The 9,882-nt window shown below is 42.6% G+C and overlaps 1 non-coding gene across 1 annotated transcript; it reads right to left on the reverse strand.

Moving 5' to 3' along the window:
• Positions 1-7,086: 7,086 nt before the first annotated feature.
• On the reverse strand, positions 7,087-7,192 carry LOC120253555. The gene has a single exon (XR_005534317.1). It is a non-coding gene; the product is annotated as a small nucleolar RNA R71 (small nucleolar RNA).
• Positions 7,193-9,882: the final 2,690 nt, after the last annotated feature.

Genomic DNA, 9,882 nt, shown 5'->3' on the forward strand with positions numbered 1-9,882 from the left:
TTGATGGAGTTTCTTTTACTTCCTCACATGTTTCCTTAGCCATGATGCCAACCTTCCCCTTTTCTTCTTCAATTTCCCATTGAGGTGGAACTTCTACCATTTGCTCAAAAAGGTATTGATGCTACATCACTTGCTTCTTCAACCTCCAACACCTCAATATCGGTTTCCACCTCAATTTCACTGTTTTTTTCTCTTCATTCATTGTACCATTTTTCAGATAGGGGCATCTATAGTTCGTGGTAACTCGGTCGATATGTTAGAAGACTCAGCAATCCTGTTCACCATACTTTGAAAAAGATGGTCGGGGACATTAAAAAGGTGCGAGTATCCATGGCTTTAAATTTAGCATCGGGTTTGCATCATGAATCTTGCGAACACATCTTGCGTATTGAATCCCCATTCATTAAGTTGCTTAGTATGAACAATTGGAGGATGATAATGCCATGGTTCTTGAAAGGAGGGTTCTTGCAGCAATCCCTGGTGAGGGTAATCCCATTGTTGAGTTGCCGAAAAGTGCAGGCGTCCTCCCCAATATGGATTATCAACATCAGTGTGCTGATTGTTATGGCTTGCTCTCTTGGTATCCAATTCTTCCATTTTCTTTTCAAGTGCATTCATTTTAGCGGTCAATAATCTTTCTTGAAAATCCATTGTCGGATCACTTCGGTGTGCTATCATGGCACTTAATTCTTCCATCTCATTTTCAAGCACAAACATTTTGGCCGCCAACAATTTTTCTTCGAAGTCCATGGCCCTGTGTAATAAAAAGAATAAAACTAACAATAGTAAGCTATCAAAGAAAAGATAAAAGAAAAAAAATAAATATTTACAAAGATAGATATTTACAACAACAAAGATAAATGACTAGAGCAATTGACTACGAGGTTTTTCCTAGTATTCCTTGTGGTCCCCGGCAGCGGCACCAAAAAAACTTGATGCGAGATCCATAAGTGCATGGAGTCATCAAGTAATACCTCTCGTGCGAGCACGAGAGGGCCCGTATTCCACGGGGCCCAAGGGAGCTACTATTACTTCCCTTTCGTCTATTTCCTAGCCTAACACTCCGAAAGATGAATAGTAATTATAAAAAGAGAAAGAATTAACTACAATGAAATCCGGGGTACTACTACACAATACTGAACTCAAGGGAGAATCAAAGCGAGTGAAAGGGAGTGATTTGGACAACGAATCCCCCTAGGGTTGTTATTAGATCCTGAATTTAGGATGAAATACGAGATGGTAGTTGGGCCAAGAGAATCCTAAATTAGCTCAACCCGATGGTCACAGCAATTGAACCATATTCCCATACAAGTATTGGGTCAGAATCGCTTCTGCCCAAATCCTCGTATGATTGCATTAAACTCAGGGAAATTTCTAATCAGGGTCGATACTCAAACTAGGTCCAACGCTAATTGCTGGAGGGGTACAAAATACCCGATGGTCACGGTGTATCTGTGCATGGATCCCTTCCAAGCCAAGTGCGTCTAGTACAAGGGTGATGGTCACGCAACCAAGTACAACCTAGAAGTTGAAATACAGAGTTCTCATGCAAATCAACACATCAAAGTACACAAGGCTTGAACCACAAACTACAAGATTCCATAAAAGAAATACAACATCTAACAAAGCATCAATAAAGATGATCATCCAAATTACAAACAATCAACCCTAGAGTTCATCATATCCAAATCACAAATAACTTAGTGCCTCATGATAGAGGACCACTCATACAAGTCCAAGGAACAAATAAACAAGAAAAGAAATAAGAACTACTCCCTCTAGCTTTAGATCCCCTTGGATGGTGAAGATCTTGAAGATTTGAAGAGATCTCCCCTCAAATGATACCTTGGATGCCTAGGATCTTCTCCTCCAAAGCTTGCCTCCCTCTTCGTGAAGTCTTGCATAGTAGATCGCCCGGCGAGGAAGAGTGGGGCGGCGACCCTAAGAGGCCCAAGAGAAAAGCGTCCCCTCAAAAGCTCCCCTCCTTGCCCTAGAAAAATCGAGCCTCCTTTTTATATCCCGTCGGTCCATACGGGCTCCATGCGGGCGCATGGAGCCCGTGAACCTCACTGGCGTTTCGCCAAGAAAATGTGTCGGTGCTACGATGCTCGACTACGAGTGCTGCTGTCAGTGTTTTACGCTACTGAGAACCCGAGGGTTTGTGAAATTCCAGCAAACCTCATGGGCACCCATGTGGGCGCATGGAGCCCGTGAAGCTCACAGCCGAATGCCCGCAGCATGAATAGTAACCTTGCTACAGTACGCTACAGTGCTGGAACCCCAAAAATGTCGTTTATGGTGTCGAATTCATACAATTTGCATTTTTGAGCTTCGTTCGGCTCTTTTAAGATCTGCAACACCGAAATAACCAGATTACACGTAAACGGGCATCAATTCATTAAAATATACACAAGTAATACAAAATTAATATGTATAAAATACGTACATTTAGGCGTTTATCAATTTGTCTCTTCGCACCTCTTCAAACCTGCTCCAAATTTTTGAGACATAACTAGAATGAATCATTGAAGACCGATAATTCAACCATCAACACCTCCATGATGTCGTCCACTATATCTTCAAAAATTGCTAACATACACCTTTGAAAATGTAGCTTGGCCATTGCATAATCAAAAAGGCATACTGATGAGTACTTGTGTGTTAAGAATGTGAAGTGTTCTTCCCTTATGATGCGCATTACTTTTATTAGGTTTAAGCGCTAATACATGTGTATTTATGTTCTTTTGCGCATGTAGTGTTGTGAAGTTAAGTATTAAGAAAAGAAGACAAAAGTAGATTGTGAATGCATTATTTAGTGGAATCTTGGAAGAAACAAACGCGAAGACACAAGTGGGGCCCCAAGATACGTGAATGTGTGCCAATCTCCATGTAATCAAGCCATTACAATGAGTTGTAGGGGCACGAAGGCAGTCACATTTGCGTATCCTGACTTGTGCATTGATAGCAAGATCTTCACCAATGAGGCTTTTGATTAAAGAAGAGTCGTAATCTATGGCATAAATGTGTGCCCGTTTATGTTGCCTTAATGAAAAGTGTGGAATTGGGAGTGTTTGTGAGGAGAACTATAGCAGGTACTGTAGGAAATCAGTGTAACAACATACTGTAGCAGTTACTGTTCACAACCGCCTGAAAATCATATTTCTAGACAATCCACATGGGATTATGGAAATTATCCAGGCTCGTGTGGAATTTCCACAGGCCCATGTGGAAAATCCAGGGGGCGTGCGGTTTCCTCGATTCCAGCCCTATTTAAGCTGCGATTTAGCCCGATTTTGGGGATCTTCTTTCCCCTTTCCGTCCAACTTTTCTCCATCTTTTGAGAGGCCGTCGGCTGTGGTTTTAAGGGGCTTTTGGCACATCTTTGGAGTGGTTCTCTGGATTCGACACTGCGCTTCGCTTGGGAGAAGGTTATTGGGGGAGCTTTCGTCGGCACTGATCCGACGAGGTATGCCCTAGGCCGGACAAGGAACCTTTGGAGAAGACGAGGCTACTCCACAAGACCATCGACACGGTACCTAGGGGTTTTTCCTATGGATTGCTTATCTTTACTTTTGATTTCATTGTTGATTGTATTGTGTTCCATGGAGAGCTAAATCCCCTAGTGGGACTTGGATTTTGTAAACCTTAGGATGTTATTGTTTCATTGACCTTCCATTATGTTTTCCTTAATTGATGATTTTAATTAAGTTCCAATCTTGATTACTTGTTGAATAATTTCTCCCTTAGAGTGACACTAGGGTTGAGAGTCAATATTGGTAATCTTTGTGGATTGGTGACATGCCATGAGGGCTAGACAAAACTAGATTGGAGAGGGTTGAGAGGGTGAGACCAGAGGTAGCGGAGCATCCCCTTTCCCCTCTGGTGTGATTTATCCTACCTCCATTACCTAGAGTTCTTTGTGGTTACAATAGAATAAAGTGCTAAAGGATGAACAACGCCGGGGCTTAGTTGCGTGAGCAACAGAGTGAAGCGTTGAAGTGACTTTGGTATCTGGGGCTTAATTGTAACTAGGGGTCTTTCGCCTGGACCAAAGGGTTAGATCTACACATAAAATAGTGTTTATCACTTAGAATCCCTAGAACTCAATACAATTTTGTGTAGTGTGAGGTGTTGAGACTGAGCGGTTTCTCCACTGAGGCATAGTTTATGGTTAGTCACGGTTGACCTTAGGTTTGGGACTGATAAGTGCTTGTGCGATATGAATGCGAAGCGTTCATTCCTTATGTTGAGCATTACTTTTCTCAGGTTTTTACATTAATATGTGTGTTTTTATGTTACTTTTACTCAGGTATGGCTGTGAGGCCGAGTATGAAGGAAATAGGCCAATATGGATCATAATGCACGTATTTTGGAGGAGATCTTGCTAAAGTTCAAACGCGAAGACATAGGACAGGTGTGAGATGCTAGAGTGTGTGCCAACCTCCTCGCATTCGAGTGAGCACATCCATTTGGAGGGGCACAAAGGCAGTCACACTCGAGCATTCCGACCAATGCATATAAGAACAAGAACCCCACCAACATGTATATCATTGAAGAAGCAAGTGATTCAAGACGTGAACGTGTGCACGTTTGCATTACCGCGATGAAAGTATGGAATTGGGAAGTTATTCAGGCCGAAAATGTAGCAGAGCAATGTAGCAATTATTGTAGCAGCACTGTTCACAACCGGCCGAGAAATCAGAGAAACAGAGAATCCACACGAGCGTGTGGAAAATTATCACGCCCGTGTGGAAATTACGCGCAGGGGCGTGTAGCGTCACGCCCAGTGGAGTTGCCCCAATTCCGACCCATATTTTTAAGCCCGATTCGACACCGATTTTTGGTATTCTTTTCTCCATCTTTTCCCCAACTTGAGAGAGGGCTTGGCTAGGGTTTTGACTGGGTATTGGCCAAGGTTTTTGGAGAAGTTCTACGGCTCGACATAGTGATTCCATTAGGAAGAAGATTGGTAGGGGAGCTTCGATCGGGCGTATCCTATACTCGGGACGAGGGAATTCTTGGACGGCAGTGCAGGGACTCTCCAGCAAGACCATCGACCACGACCATCGAGGGGGTTTCTTTATGGATTCCTTGCTTTTTACATTCAATTTCTTTGATTGTACTTAGCTCCATGGAGAGCTAAACCCCTAGTGGGTACTTGGGTGATTGTGAACCCTAGGATGTATTCGTTTCTTTGAACTTCTTTATTATGCTTTCAATAAATTGATGTTTATTGTGAGTTCCAACCTTGAATGCTTGATTGTATGAACATTTCCCCTAGAGTGACACTAGGGTTGAGAGTTCCTGATGGTAACCTTGTGAGTGAGTGACACACCACAAGCGTTAGACAAAGCTAGGTTGGAGAGGGTTGAGAGGGTGAGTCGAGAGGTATAGGAGCGTCCCCTTTCCCTTCCGACGTGATAGATTCTACCTCCGTTCCTCGAGTTCTTTGTGGCCATAATAGAGTGAATGGTCTAAGGGATGAACCTCCGCTAGGGCCTAGTTGCGTGTGCAATGGAGTGAAGCGTTGAGGTGATCTTAGTATCTAGGGCTTAATTGTGGCTAGGGACCTTCCACTTTGGACCAAAGGGTTGGGTCTAAATCTAGGGAAGAGATTTATCACTTGGAATCCCTAGAGCTCATTGCAACTCTTTGCGAGTACGAGGTGTTGAGATTGTTCGATTTCTCCTCTGGGACATGTATAGAGTTAGGCATAGTTGACCTTAGATTTGGGACTATGTATGTAAGGATTTCCACGACTCACCATTGCATTGATTAGGAAGCATAATAGAGAGTTCTTGCACTTGAAGCGATTATCCTAGGTGAAACATCATCCGAGTACCCCATCTTTATCGATTGCCTTACCTCCTCCTTACTTTCGCTCTCTTACTTGTTGTTTTTAATTCCTGAGAATTGAATCATTATGACACTTATCATTGTTGATACTCCACATAGCTAAGAATCGAATTAGGTGTCTTTACTCCCTACTCCCTATGGATTCGAGCCCGTTCACCCTGGATTATTACTTTGACAAACCCGTGCACTTGCGGGATATAAGCAAGGGGACCTTGTTAGGGACCGTGTGCTTTAGGATTTCCATGATTCATTGAGCATTAATTAGGAAGTTTAATGGTAGGTCTTGCAATTGAAGCATAAGTCCTAGGGGGAGCACTGTCCGAGTACCCCACTTCTATCGATTGCCTTACCTCTCACTTACTTGTGCCTCTCATTCTTATTCCTTTTATTTCCGTTTACCTCACATCTTATCAACACAATCATTATTCATCTACACTTGGTTAAGTATCAATTTAGGTATTTTTATTCCCTACTCTCTGTGGATACGATACCTCATTCACTTGTAATTTATACTTCGACAAACCCTTGTACTTGCGGGTCACATACAAGGGGAGTTGTCAAGTTTTTTGGTGCCATTGCCGGGGAGTAGGCGTTTAGAGATACTTTGCACTTTGCTATCTTAGCTATTCATTCATTCATTCTATTTCATATCTTCTTATTCTATGATCGTTCTAATTTGTTTTCTTTCTTTTGGTGCAGCTCTAGGTTATAACCCGAGGGAACTTTTTAATATTGATTGAAGGTGATCTTCAACCTGAATGTACACTCAGAAGAAGGGGTAAAGAACCTGTGCAAGAACTATTGAATCTAGCTGAAGTGGAAGTTGAAGGGTCTGACAACATGGCGGAACAGAATGAACAACAGAGAACACTCTCTGATTATGTCAGGCCATCAGTATTGGGGACACAATCTAGCATTATGCAACCCCCAATCACAACTCAGAATTTTGAGCTCAAGCCGGCATTCATCCACATGTTACAACAGTCCTTACAGTTCAATGATTTGGCTGATGAAGATCCAAACAGTCACATAGAGAATTGTTGGGAAGTGTGTGATATGCTCAAAATCAATGGTGTTACGGATGATGCCATCAAGTTGAGAGCCTTCCCATTTTTTTTGAAGAAAAGAGCGAAGCAGTGGCTACATTCATTTCCTAGAGTATCGATCACTACATGGGAAGAGATGGTAGAAGCTTTTCTTGCCCGTTATTTCCCTCCCAGAAAATCTGCAAAGCTTAGGAATGAGATCTCGTCTTTTGTGCAAATGGAATTAGAGTCTCTATTTGAGACATGGGAAAGGTTCAAGGAACTCATGCGAAAATGTCCTCAAATGGGTTTCCAGAGGGGATGATTATTCAAACTTTTTACAATGGTTTGAACCCAAGTACAAGACAGCTACTTGATGTAGCAGCAGGAGGTACTTTAGATAGCAAGACAACTGGATAAGCTTGGCAATTAATTGAAGAAATGGGGTTGAACAACTACCAATGGAATGCTAGGGAGAAGAAGGAAGTGGCCGGGATCCATGAGGTAGATGCGGTTACATCGTTGGCAGCCCCAGTGGAGGCATTGAGTAAGAAGTTAGACACTATAACTTATTCGAGATTGGCAGCTGTAATGACTTATGGTGGATGTGGAGGGGGACATGCCCCATCCGATTCCCCGATAGCCATTGGTGGTACACCATCCGTTGAGCAAGTTGCCTATGTGGGTAATGCAATGGGAAACCAAGGCAATCCTTATAGCAATACCTACAATTCAGGTTGGAGGAATCACCCTAATTTCTCATGGAACAACCAAGGGCAACAAAAGGCCACCGCACCAGTGGATTTTCAACAACAACAAGCCCCAAACATGGAGAATAGAGTTTCAGGCTTGGAGACCCGGATGTCCGATCTAGGGAAAGCCTTGACCCGATTTGTGCAATCATCGGACAATCAGTTTCAGTCGGTCGAAGCTACACTTCGCAACCACACCGCTTCATTGCACAATCTAGAGAATCAAGTGGGGCAAATTATGAAGTCTCTATCGGATAGACCACAAGGAAGCCTACCGAGTAATACTGACAACGGCCCTTGTGTCTGACACGCAAGTGCATGGGTTTGTTGAGTAATAAATCCTAGGGAGCGGGGTATCGTATCCACAATGAGTAGGGAGTAAAAATACTTAAATTGCTACTTAACCACATAAAAGTGAACAATAATAGTGTCGGTAAAATGTAATGTGAACAAAGATAAAAGAAAGAAGAATGAGAGGCACAAGTAAGTGACAGGTAAGGCAATCGATAGAAGTAGGGTACTCGGACAATGATCCTCTAGGATTAATGTTTCAAATGCAGGACCCACTATTATACTTCCTAATCAATGCTTATTGAGTCGTGGAGATCCTTAAGCACACGGACCCAAATCTAAGGTCAACCGTGACTAACTCTACAATATGTCCTGGTGGAGAAATCGCTTAGTCTTAACACCTCACACTATGTAAAGATGCATGGAGTTCTAGGAAATCCAAGTGATAAACCCTCTTCTTATGTATGGACTTAACCCTCTGGTATAGGCGAAAGGCCCCTAGTGACATTTAAGCTCCAGACACTAGAGTTACTTTAACGCTTCACTCTGTTATTCACATAACTAAGCCCCAGCAGAGTTCATCCTCAAGAACTTCACTCTATTGTGATCGCAAAGAACTCAAGGAAATAGAGGTAGGATAAATCACACCAGAGGCAAAAGGGGACGCTCTACTACCTCTTGACTCACCCTCTCAACCCTCTCCAATCAAGCAATGTCTAACTCTCGTAGTGTGTCACTCATCTACAACGGTTACCAAGATGGACTCTCAACATTAGTGTCACTCTATCGGAGAAATTGATAAATGTCTAAAAGTATGTATTTTGCATGTATTTGTTTTGTATTATCATTTATATTTATTTGTTGAATCAATGCCCTTTTGGTTCAAATTGTGTTATTTTTACATTTCAGGCTCATTAGAAGCCCTGGGGGCTTGGCAACGCGATTGGGGATGAATTCGGCAACAAAAATGGTGTTTTCGGTCAGGGATCACTGTAGCAGTGTCACTGTAGAAGTTACTTTAGCTCACCACGGGTGACACGCGTCCGAATATGCGTGTAAACCGCAAGTGCACGGCTGTCGAAGTAATAATTACCCCGGTGAGTGGGTAGTCAAACCCACAGGGAACAGGGCTACTAGTACTAACTTCTTCTCTGCTTTCTAACCTAATGATAAATGGAAAGGTGTGATGATCTAATGTGCGAAGAAATGAATACCGGAGACGAATATACAAGGGTTAAATAGATGGAGATCTCAATCAGTAAAAGTCGGGTATTCGGGCAATGCTCCCCCTAGGATTCAGGTATTAGGTACCGAATAAGCAAAGTGTTTCTATGATGAGTAAGTTAAGTCATGGAAATCCAAATATAATCGGATCCGGCCTCCCGATCATCGATACTAGTCCCCTACGAGGTCCCGGTGGAGAAATCGCTCAATCTCAACACCTCACACCACATATGACTGCAAAGCACTCTAGGGATTCCAAGAGCTGTATCCGATTCCTAAAGATTGATCCAACCCTAATTCCCGGCGAAGGATCCTAACCCCCTACAAGGTCCCAGTGGAGAAATCTCTCAATCTCACGCCTCACACCAAATATGGTTGCATAGAGCTTAAGGAACGAAGATAGAATACACTCAATCGGAAGGGAGAGGGGACACTCCACTATCTCATGACTTACCCTCTCAACCCTCTTTAACCTTGAAGTTCTAACTCTAATGGAGACCTCTCTCACATCAAAGTAACAAATCATGCAAATCCAATCAACCACAAGGATTAATTAAACAAGCAAGCAATGAGAATAAAAGATTAAAACTTAATCAAACTCGAATTAAATAGAAATACTAAGCAAATCCACAAAAGATGAGAATTCTTGGGTTCACAAGCCCAAATACCCTCTAGGGTTTTAGCTCTCCATGGAGCAACATACAAAACACACCATCAATGAATGAAATTACATT

Source organism: Dioscorea cayenensis, unplaced genomic scaffold (assembly GCF_009730915.1).
Source record: "Dioscorea cayenensis subsp. rotundata cultivar TDr96_F1 unplaced genomic scaffold, TDr96_F1_v2_PseudoChromosome.rev07_lg8_w22 25.fasta BLBR01000114.1, whole genome shotgun sequence".
NCBI lineage: Eukaryota > Viridiplantae > Streptophyta > Magnoliopsida > Dioscoreales > Dioscoreaceae > Dioscorea > Dioscorea cayenensis.